Source organism: Erithacus rubecula (genome assembly GCF_903797595.1).
Source record: "Erithacus rubecula genome assembly, chromosome: 5".
NCBI classification, from domain to species: Eukaryota; Metazoa; Chordata; class Aves; order Passeriformes; family Muscicapidae; genus Erithacus; species Erithacus rubecula.
In genome coordinates, this window is record NC_136687.1 from 45,875,270 (window position 1) to 45,887,499 (window position 12,230).

The following is a 12,230-nucleotide window of genomic DNA, read 5'->3' on the forward strand; positions in this document are numbered from 1 at the left end:
GTTTCTACTTATGTGGATATGTAAATTGTTCTTTTTCATGCTTTTTGTTTTTAAATCTTTCATAATATTAAAGTCCTCTTAATAGGGTTGCAGTTTGTTTAGTTACTTCCTCTCTTCTTCCATATTCCATTTGCTAATCTTTAGTAATATGATGCAATATGTGCCTCATTCACTTAGCTAAGCTTCTGCTGTTCAGTTCACCATTTCAGGCAAAGGAACAGATTTTTTAAAAAGTTTGTCATTACAAAAATAAGCTTTATAAAGAGTAATATGCTATTAGGAGCAGAACTGGGATGCCTGAAGGAACAACTATACAGAACTCACTTGGCTGTGTGCTTAATGGTCAGCAAATCCACAGGGGGTGTATCTAAGCCAGGGAATAGGAGGAGCCTCATTGTAACTGTATCTCACTTAAGTTAATTGCTGAAATGCCTGGTTTTCCTAGCCTTTGTTACTAGAAGTCACTGCGATTTACTGTAACAATTATTAATCAATTTAGTCGGAATCATTCTTCAGTATCATATGCTATGTTCTTAAAAAGTACTATGTTTTTTCAGTTGTTTATATTATCTTAATGTGCTTGAATATATTTCATAATTAGCACATGATATTTTTTCCTGTACCTGCACCAAAACAGGAAAGATGTGCAGTGTTCTGACTGACCAGCATTCTGGAGAATCTTGTTGGAATTTCCAAAGAGCACAAATGAAAATGAAGCTTAGGGTATTCTCATCAACTCTAGTACATATGGTACAAATCTTACTCCACAGCAGATATTTAAAATTAAATTTTTCTGTGTTGACAGACCACTGCAGAGCTCAGACATCTAAAACTGCCATCCTGATATCTTTTATTTTAATGTGAACAGTAAAACTTTTCCTTTAGATTCTTACAATATATATCTCAGACTTATATCAACATGCTATTGTAGGATGAAACAATAATTTCATTGTTTGCCTTATGCTGTAGAAAGGAATGAAAAAAGAAGAACTGCAAATTTTCAAGAAGGAATCTGAACTTCTGGTCCTTGCATACAGAACTGGATTTTTCTTTGTGGTACCTACTGTAAATGATGCCACTTAACATTCCCAGTGATGACTCCAGAGAAATTTGACTTTTGCTCAGCAAAGAAAGCATGTCAAGTTAGAATTTCTAAAAATCATGTGTTTAAATTTTGATCATTATCTGGTAATATGAAAGGCCTCAATATTTTCTCCTAAGTTCTGACTCTCTGGTATATTTGTCTGTCTGACTCTATTAACACTGTTGGTACAAAGCCTTAGCCATGGATCTGGAGCTGTCTCCCCCGAAGCCAGAGAATATGAAAAGGAAGCTGTCCTGCTCCGCTGCTTTCCTCTCTCAACAGTGGTATTCAAGAACATGCAGTAGCTTATTCTGCATCTTTGGACACCATGCCTGCTGATGGTTGGTTTCTTTGGTTAATGTCTGAAATGTACATAGGAGGTCAGTGTGTAACGTGTCTGCTATTTCAGGGACATAGCTATTAAGATGGGAGAAACAAGGCCTCTGCTTTGCTAGGCACCAAACAGATGGATCAAATGGGCCCAAAGACTGTGGGTTTCCTCATTGCCAAAGAATGCAGCTTACTTCAAAGTTTCATTTTAAATCACAGTGAATCAAGAGCTTCAAATACAAAGTGAGAGATTACAGATTCTGAAGAGAGGACTGGCTTGTATAGATATATCACGCGAGTTGCTATAAATGTTAGGTCTACAAAAGAGCCTTTCAAGCCAGTGGCCTGAAAATTATAGTCTTAGATGGAAAGGATGAGTCTGAAGTGGGGAAGAAAGGACATTTTCCCAATCTGCCAAACTGTATAGACTGTGAGGAGCATGGATTCTGGAAGAATCTGTGCTGGATTCTGGAGGTATGAGTTACGTTGTATGGAGACTGTTGATCTCATGTTTTACTTCAGTCAGAAGGTACATCACTGTACCATCTTTTACCTTGGTACAAGATGCTTGCTCTTCTTGTTCTTTAGCTATGAATCTTACGTGGTGTGAGGCCATGAAAAACATCTGCTGGAGCTCAACTACATTTTTCAGGGTAAATAACCTGAAAAGCTTGCATTGTTTAAAATGCAGGGGAAAGTCTGTGAGAAGTTTGTGTTCTACATGTTGAACAAATTCTTCTTTAAGAAATATTTGTCAGCCAACCTTGTGGTTTGAGCCCTCTCATGACACAGTGTCTGTAAAAAGAAATGACTGGTTTTATAGCTTGGTTTAATGCAAAGTTCAGGTTCTACACTTCCCTGATAAACACAGACACAGGGATTGTTTAAAGACAGCTGTGTAAGTTGCTTATCTTTGCTTTTTCTCTTCTGTTTTTGACAGGTTAACCTGTACCTCCTTAGTTGCAACTTTGGGAAATTTCCCAAGAAACCTAAAAATTCTCTGAGAAGAATGTGTTCTCTGAGCTAAAAAGAGACATTAAACTGTACTTCTATGCTTTCAAATTATACAGAAAGATTATGAAGGTCATACTCATATTTCAGATCTGAATAAAATTTTATAGGCTGCTGTGTAAATATACACAGAGTAGTTCTCATGTGGTTTCCCATGATAGTTGCTTTAGGCTTTCATCTAGTGTAATTTTCACTGAGTGCCATAATGACAGGTTCCACAAAGGCTCCCTCATTCATTTTTAGCTCTACCAATTCAAAACAGAAAAAAAAAAAAAATCAGGACAGAACAGCCAATATGTAAACCAGACTCAGAAACAAGAACTTCTGCTGGTAAATCCTGTCTCCTGACAATAGGGACTGGTCACTCTAACTCTATTGAAAAGCTGTATGTATAGAGAAATATTTAGAATGCAGTGGAATAGAGGTGGTTACCAGCACATTAGGAATGGTGAAAATTAAGTATCAGCAAGAAATGAATTAGTTTTATGGGACAGGTCAGTTTAAGCTGATCAAAGGGACTGAGCACAAATGCTAAGGATCAAATGGAGCCTCTCCCACAGCAGGTAGCCAGCTTTGAACTAATGTTCTGGATGAAGTAAGAACTTTACCAAGCTAAGCAACTAAAATCAATGTGAGTTAAAACTAAGTTTGATGAGTTTGCTGGGAAGATACTATTCTTAGATAAAAGAATTTTAATAAAGCAGTAAAGATGTTCTAGAGGATAAAGAAAAGCTTATTAAGCAAAATTAGAATGATTCAGTTAGAAGGGGCTTCATCTCTGTCTGAGCTATATTTTTGGTTAATTGGAGGAGATTGAAATCATGATCTGTAACATAAACAAGAAATGTGTGTTTCCAGTCATGATCCTTCCCCTGATCATTGCAGGTTACCTTTCCAAGGCAAAATTCTTCAAACCTTCCTCCCTGCCAACTCAAAAAAAAAAAAAAAAAAAAAAAAAGTTTGTTGAAATATGCATTAAAAAATCCTGTGTCAATACCCTACCTTGTTCTAGTAAGATCACGCTCTTCACTCTGCTCTGCTGACCATTTCCTACAGAGAAAGGTTTTAAAGCTGCCTTATCTCAAGGTGTAATTATTCAGGTAAGTTATTGAAATCAAAACTCTACATAGAAGTTTTTGGCTTGGAACCTAACCAACTAATCCTCATGCTTCTGCCATTCTGTACAGTAGACTGAATTTAGGTAGCACTCTATTAACTGCCAGTTGAGATATACAGATGATATTTACATGTAGCAAGTTAAACTTCACTATAACCATTTTTCCTAGCCAAAACAACTATGGTATTTAATCATCAGTGAATATGTAAACACTGGAAGTGTTGAGATGATGTTTATGGAGCACTGATGTTTGTCTCTAAAATTAGCTCAGGAAGAACAATTTTCTTGAAAGGAGGACTGTATATGAATGCTTGTATTTCAAGTAATTTAATATTGATAATCTGTTTTTATTCACAGACTCACAAGATGTATAAAGGAAAATTTGGATAGGAATACGGATATGATTCTGCCAGAGGTACACCTTGCTTTACAAATTCAAATCTTTCTTTGTTTTCTACTTATTTAACTTCTTCTATTTTGCTTCCTATTCAAATATTCTTCCTATTCAAATGTTTTCTTTTTTTTTTTCAAATTACTGTGAACTTTTTTTTTCATTCTCCTATAACATCTTGAAAAATTGTCTTGCAGCACAGTTTTCTAGAGAACAAAAGCACACTGTTGAATTACCCTTTTTCCTGCATGACTGTATTTTATATGATTAAAGCCAACTGGGTAATAATCTTAATATGATAAATTACTTACCACAATAAATAAATCTTACAAGATTTCTCTAATTACTGTTAGACATTCTCTTGAACCAGAGTCCTTTGTGGAAACTAACTCACAAGTGAATACATATTAAACTGTGGATTTCAAATGCCATATATAGGCATAACCTTTATAAAGATTTAGAAATGTGGAACAAACTGCAGGCTGACCTGTCATGATCAAATGAAACACAATGTAATACAGGAGTTCATTCTGCCACAAACCAGGTCAGTCTGTCCCTTGGACACTTACCAGATTATCTGTTTGCTCCCTGTCCACTGCCACTGGGCCTGGTACTTGTTAAGCTTCTGGAGTCTGAAGAGAGTCCAGGTGCTTTGTTTGTGTTCATATTGTGAGGTACAAACTTTAGTGCTCAATCTGAAACTGGACATACAGTTCAACAATCTGACTCCCATGCCTATTGTTGGCTCTTCAGGCTTTTTATTGTTGTTTAAGCCACACTTTCAAGAAGAATTTGACATTTGAGGCTATGTTTTAGTTCTTTGGGCATACATAGAAGTGAAGGTAAAGTCTCAGTGAGCTGCAAAAGAACTAAAATATGAGCCCTCTTTATTTAAAAGGTAGGAGATTTATTGGTTAAAACCCAATATCTAAATGCAATTCACTTTTAAATTTCAAATTATGAGATAGATATCTGTTTAATGTGACAGGACTTCTTCCTGCAAATTCCCTTCTTGCTCTGAGTGAAAATGCCCATCTTATAAGGTTAGTTCTTAATATTGTTTAAGTTCTCAGACCTCTTCCAAAAGGCTTCTTTATCTTAGTCATCACCTTAGGCAACCAGGTAATTGGTAGCTTAAATATCCCATCCTTTTCTCCCGCTGCAGCCCAGGAAGCGTGCACTGTTAAACAAGTATCTCCTTGAATAAAAGATAATGCTTAAAATGTTACAATGTTAGGCCAATTTCCCTTGGAATTCTGCTTCAAAATGCAGGTATAAAAATGACATATGGGCTTGCAATCAATATTTAAATCAATTCATTATCAGATTACTCTAATCCTTATAGCAGGTACATGAGTAAAAATGTGTTCCACAAAGACACAGTATATTCAGTATATTCATAACAAATTTTAAGTCATCCAACTTACTTGATTGGATTCTGTATTAAATGAACCACTTTATATTGGGAGGAAGCTGGATATGGTTAGAACTATTTAGGGCAGAAAGATATTACAAGAAAGAAAGATTAATGATAAGGACACATGATTACAGTGCTCATGAAGTAATGATTCATTTTTACTGAGACGTTTTACACATAGAAATTTCAGAAAAACTTTTCTGCCAGGTATATATCTTCTTTCATAGTTTTTTGCCTCCTTTTCTTTCCATTCTTTACATGATAATGAAAGGACCTAGTTTTATTCTTCTGCCCCAGTATATCCTGAATGGCTCCAAGGCATCATTCTTGGTATTGTATTTTTTTTCAGGATTTCTTCCCTCATTTCAAAATTTAAACTCTTCTGAACAGACAGGTACTAGCCTGGAACCATTAGCTGGTATTGATTAATTAAATGTCATATTCTGGATGCAATCCTGTCTGGTCTACTTGTTGAAGAGTTTGTCCAAGATATTTCAATCTTTTTCAGACAGTAACAATAATCCTAGGTCTTTTTCCTCACGTGTCCCTTGACATCTCATTTAGCTGTACAGCTAGGGAATAGTAGTGATTCAAAAGATTACTCCAATGAGTTTTTAAAGTTGAAAAAGTTTGAAAGGTGTGTGTTTCCAAGACCTTTATAAAACTATTTCTCCTTTTCTTTTACATTGTCTGTAGTCACAAGAGAGAATTTTTAAGGCATTATAGAGGAGTCAAGGTCACCAGGTAAATGGGTCTAACCAAAACTGACTATGCCCACAGAAAAGAGCCATTAAACTGTCAGCTCTTTTTTGTTGTTTTTCTTCTACTTCAATTTTGCAGGTCAGCATAGGAAACAACATTGTTCTTGGACATCAAAAGGAATAAAAGGAAATAAATTATTACTATAGCATTTAGAGACTGATCTCCTATTAACTACTGGGCTGGAAGCCTCTTTAAAAGGGCTAAAACCTTCAGGTCCTTTTGATATGATTAAGTGCACTAATCATCTGTTCGACTTGAGTCAGTGTGAGATCCTGAGTCACCCTGACCAAAGCCACAGAAAGTCAGCCTGAGACCAGCACCTGCCCAAGGCACCAAGGTGAGAAGCTGCTCCTTGGGAGCCAAGCCAGCTCTTAGTTAACAAACCAGCCAACCAGCTGCTGCTGCTGCCACCTTGAACCACAAGAGGAAGTGACCAGCTCTGGGGTCGGGGTATCACCCAGACAATGTGTAGCTGCTCTGCTCTGAACTCTGGTTGGGTTTGTATCCCACTGGGGATTGAAGCAATTATTTTGGGGAGACGTGAACTCTAAGTTCCTTACAGATGACTCAAAGAAAGTATTTCAGTTAAAGGTGCTTCAGACAAATCTGACAAATAATTTAATATTTTTAGCTTTTAGGAAAATGTAGTTTAATTAAATATTTTAGATTAGAGAAGAGTTTTCCCTGCTCTTGAAGTGCTATATTTAAGCACCTTTTTAACTGAATTAGAAATGTGTTTTGAGTCTCTGGTAACTTTGGCCAATGAGTGTTCTCCACCAAAATAGTTTTTATAATTCTATACTAACAGATGCCACCTAAAGATAGAATAACTTAATTGAACATATATGAAATAGTGATATTTTGGGTGCATAGGAAGTCTTTGGTTTCAAAACATTTTCCTCAAATTAAGCAGCTACAGTAAAAAAATTATTATTAATAGGTTACAGAAAGAGAAATTGAATGACAAGCCAAAAAATCATTAGCCATGTAGCAATTTTGCAGACCTATTTAAAGCATTAATTTTCCAAGGATGTTTGGCATCTACATGGCTTGAGTAATTCTGTGTAGTCCTCCAAAACTTATGTCAACAAATTTGATACTGAACAACAAATAGAGGAAGTATAATGTATAAATTACCTTTTTCCCTCCCATGATCCCAGTCCTGTTTTCTAACATTTTTTTCTGGAAACTTTCAATGTTTCACTTTTTCAGTAGTGATTCATACAAAGCTACATTTCAAAGTTAATGGTTCTGCAGCAACTCACCAATATGTCTTACAGTATCTACCAGTACAACACTTTTTAGCATGTTTAAACACAGTACAACACTTTTCAACACTTTTAGAATGTTTTACTCATCTTTTCAGGTAGTTGTGGACAACATTCTACTAAAAAATTATCTTGGAACTTGCTAACTCCATTTAGAAAAAAAAAATTAGAACTTTAAATTATGTGTATTTTTTTCAAAACTGATAAAGCCAACTAAAGAAACCTCCCTGAAAATTTCTTTAGAATAAATAATTCTTTGGGTAAATATCAGTTAGATACTCAGTATATGGTTGCATTGGCAATCAGGTAGTGTGGCTCCTGCAGCTCTTTCCTACAGGTGGGCATTCATATGATACAGCCCTCTAGTCAGTAGTCCAAAGGTCTTTTCAAAACAATATATATATTTTTTGTCTTAAACGTACTATTCTTAGAAGGTGGATTTGCATGTTGAGAGCAATAAATTATTGAAAAGCACTCTAATAGTTCACTTTCTGTTTGTAACAAATCAAATTACTGAAGAAGAAATTGTACAAGTACTCCTGAGAAAGGCTCCTCCACATTAAAGAACATTTGTTTGAATTCTAATGACAAAAATTATCATTAAGTTAAATGATGTATGAAGTGAGTAGCAAACAAAGTGGTAGAATACTTGTAGCTTGTGAGAAATCAATTCAATAATAGAGGGAAATTAGAAATTACTTTGCAAATATTTATATGCAATACATTTTCTTAAATTGAAAACATCTATTCTTGGAAGGAACTTCCTTTTCAGCAGTTGTGATTTGGCAAAAACAGCCCTGGGGACATTATGTCCTGACATTGTTGACAGGCATGAAAGTCCTCTGTATGTTTTCATTCCTAAGAACACAGATAGCTCACATTAACTTTCATTCTCATCTTGGACAGTCTCCTACTAGGATCATAGCTAAAAAGTGCTGCTCCTTCTTTGGCTTTAGGATAAGAACTGTTGCATATAACTTCTTCATCTTTTGCTCATCTGATGGGAGCTGTAATTGCTCATTATTCCTGTTCACTTCCCTAAGCGACTTCTGATCTTCCTGCCTGATAGCCTTCTTCTGTTGCACTCCTACTTCAGAGATCCTACCAGGTTTAGCTTATTTACAGATTTGCACAAGACTTTTTGCCCCCACCTAATGTCATGAGCAGAGATGCGGAAAAAGAAAGGAAAAAAGTAGTTTTCTTTAAAGGTCGAACAAAGACTATAATAGGAATAGAGAGAGAAAACACCTTCAAAGTTATACTGTCTTTAGTTCTGCTTCACTAGAGGTCCCTCTGTCTGGAGTTTATCAGTTTTACATCTGTTTAAATAAAGAATGCACCATCCTTTCTTGTATCTGCCAAAGACAGGATGATTATATAATACCTAAATTCAAAATAGACCAAGTCATATGGAAAAAAGACATCTGTCATACAGAGAAATATTTTTAAAGTTTTGAACACTGGAATTGGGATTTTTTGGGTGTTAATTACCTAAATACACAGAGGAGCACACAGCAAAGTATTCAGCTTTCTAAGTGTACGTCTAGTTCCCAATCAAATTCAACAGCATTTGTGAAAATGTCAACAGTGAGGTAGGGCTACCTAAAATCCCTGTGTACCTACAGAGCACACAAGTAGTCATTTATCTTCAGAAATGTAATATTTAGTGTGCTTGTAAAGTTAATTCTTTTTGTTGTTAATTACAAAGAACAAAATAAAATAAACCCCAAGTAAGAAAATAACCCAACAGAAAGCCTGAATTATTTCTTATTCGTTGAATGACCTCTAGTGGTCATTCATCACAGCTTTTACAGCAGTTGAAATGCCAGCTCGGAACATGATGAGAATGTTTTATGAAATATAGAGCATGAGAATCAATTTTTTTTCAAAGATGCATTATAAAATTTTTCTCTACCTGTTAAAATCATATTTTATTTTTATAAAGTTTATACAGTGACCCTGGGAACTCTCCAGGACTTTTAAGCCAGAGTTCTAGCACTTGCATTGCCCCTTGCTGTTTTCTCTTTGTTAACCAGTGCTTCCCTCAGTCTTTGAAATCTCCCTCAGGCTCTTTGAAATTTGTCAGAGACACCATTCAGGTGTCCAACACAGCCTTGAGTGTATTCTGTTACCTTGATAACCTCTGTTCAGCTTCTCATAACATCATTGTATTACCTGAAAAGGGCTGCCAACCATCATCTCTCACTGCTGGCCAAAGCAGACCACTTCATTTTGAATACAGATAGCACACGGAGTGAGCTTATCTGTCTAAAGAGCAAACTCAGCAGATGTAATACTTGCAATATAATTGGGAAGGGAGCTCTAATCCTCAGTATTGTGGGACATGAAAGGAAGTCTGAGTTAAACATTCAGCAATATGTCAGAAAACAAATGGTATTCTCATCACCCAGGGGTTTTATCAGCATTTCAGCTGATCTTTCTGTGGCTTGTTTAAACAGTTGGGCCAGATTGTTCTGCTGGACATGCATATCAGTATAGATATTAAATAATTTATTAAAAGCTTTTGCTAAAGACAGAATACAGGTTATGAGAAATACCTCCTCTATTCCTGTCTTTCTCAACTATGGGTGTTATACAGGACTTTTTATATTTTATTTTGTATGTAAATGAGCATATCATATCTGCAACCCAAGCTATATCATAGGTGAAGTATCCACATGATAATTTTGTTAATCTCAGGTAGCTCTTGATAGTCATCTTTTCCATTACACAAACCTGGTAACAGAGAAAGAATATCACCTTCAACAGAAGACCAGTAAATGAGGAATTTATAGTTAAAAGCCTTTAGAGATTGTTTCATAGCCTTACTTCCAGTATTGAGAGATTCTTGAGAGGAACTTGAACAAAACCTTTAGTCTGTTTAAAAGGCATTCTGAAATTCTTCCTTACTAGAATAGTGTCTGTTGGGTTGTGGCTGTTTTCTTTAAAGAGATGAGCAGCTATTAGGTGCTATAAAAGTGTTTATTGCAAAGGCAAGTCAGTCTCAAAAGGCAAAGAGTCACAAGCATTAAAGTCCACGCTAAAGTTTTTGGCAAAGAGTCCTAAATAGAAGGAAAGTCCCAATTAGAAGCAGAAGCTGCTCTCGTCGAGGTCCCGGCAGGGCTGATGATGCTGCAGAAGCTCCTGTCTTCTCTGGGCAATGATGATGGCAGTGAGGAGAGAAGAAAAGTGAGAGAGCAAGGAAAAGAACGCAAGCCAATCTCTCCCCAGTGCATAGATTCTTATACACAAATTACCCAACAAGCTAAAAACACTAACTCAAACCACTACTTCTTAACCTATTAGGATTCTAGTTTCTTAACACACCAGGTTATGTATAAACCATGCACATGGTCTATCTTGTTGTATCTAAAAATGTAAGCAATATTCTTACTGTAGTTTTATTATGTCTAAAACTATGTTCCTGGAACCTCTATGGCAACACCAGTATCTAGGACTATGTTTTTCAGTCTTCACTAGAACTTGCCCTTCTACACTGGTATCTAAGACCTTCACTCTCTAAAGCCCTTCCAACTTACTCTTACTTACTTGCTTGCTTGCTTGCTTATTCTAAAACTTAAACTTACACCTCTGCTTTATGTATGAGTGGCTTAATATACTTCAATCCATCAAAACGTTTTAATTCAGTCCCTGCACTCTGATTTCTCTCTGAAGAATTCAGACAGACCTTTGATATACAGACTCCAACAAGTGTCAAAAGAAGAATGATTTATGTGAGAAATAGAGTTTGGAAACTATGCTGACAGAACAATGAGGAGCCTTCTCTATGTAGGCAGCATAATCTACATTGAAGATGGGCTTTTTTCTCAAAAAAAAAAAAAAAAAAAAGGGATCAAAACTGGACAGCCTGTATGACTACCTGAGTTGTAATGCTCTGGGTATTTTGCAGGGAAAAAAAAAAAGAAGAGTGAGCATGAGATGTCATCACAATTTGATCAGAATGCTTACCAGAGGAGCAATTCCAGTATTAAAGGAATTTATCCCCTATTTTCTCATTCATTTTATTGTAAGTGACTACAGTAGGTGGATTCTAGAGAATGCTTCAGTAATATTTTTTTTTTTTCCTAGAAATAAGAGGACATGCATCTTAAAAGTAATATTTATAGCTAGGGCATTTCTGGGTTTGTATACCAAGTCATGTACAAGTAGATGATCCATCTTTAATCATTAAGCCAAAGTACTAGAGAATGCTTTGTCTCCAGTCAAGTCTAATTCAGACATTCTTTTTATGTTAGAATTGATGTCTAGAAGCTACTAAAAATATTTTTTTCAAAAATATCCAATATTTTTGAACATCTAAAGCTTGATTTATCTCTGTTGAAACAGCTTGATTTATCTCTGTTGTTTAGTGAAACACTGTAGTAAAAAATATCAGACAAAATTTTTTTAGTACTATAATTAAATATTTTTTCTTTGAAATGCTGATCTTTCCACTAAAAATTTGAACATTTCTTTGGAATATAACCTAAGAAAAAATCTTGTCTTGTTCCTAATATGATCACTTGCTCAGATTTTACTGGAGATTGAAACTGTATGGTACCATGTGTGTTTCTCCTCAGTAATTTTAAATTATACACATTGGGACTCCTACTATATGTTTGGGATTGATTGGTATGAGATAGCTGGCTATGCAAAAGCTAACTCAGCAGAAAATTATTTTCTATGTAACTAGCCCTATGCAGAAATGAAAGGATTTCCTTGAGTTGGTCTGGTCAGCATGTCCATGGGTACAATTTACTCTGGGCTGAGAATCTTTCTTCAGGGGTATTATGTGCATGTAGACTGCTTTGCCTAAAATTTCATCTGTGCTCACAGGCTACTTTTTTCCC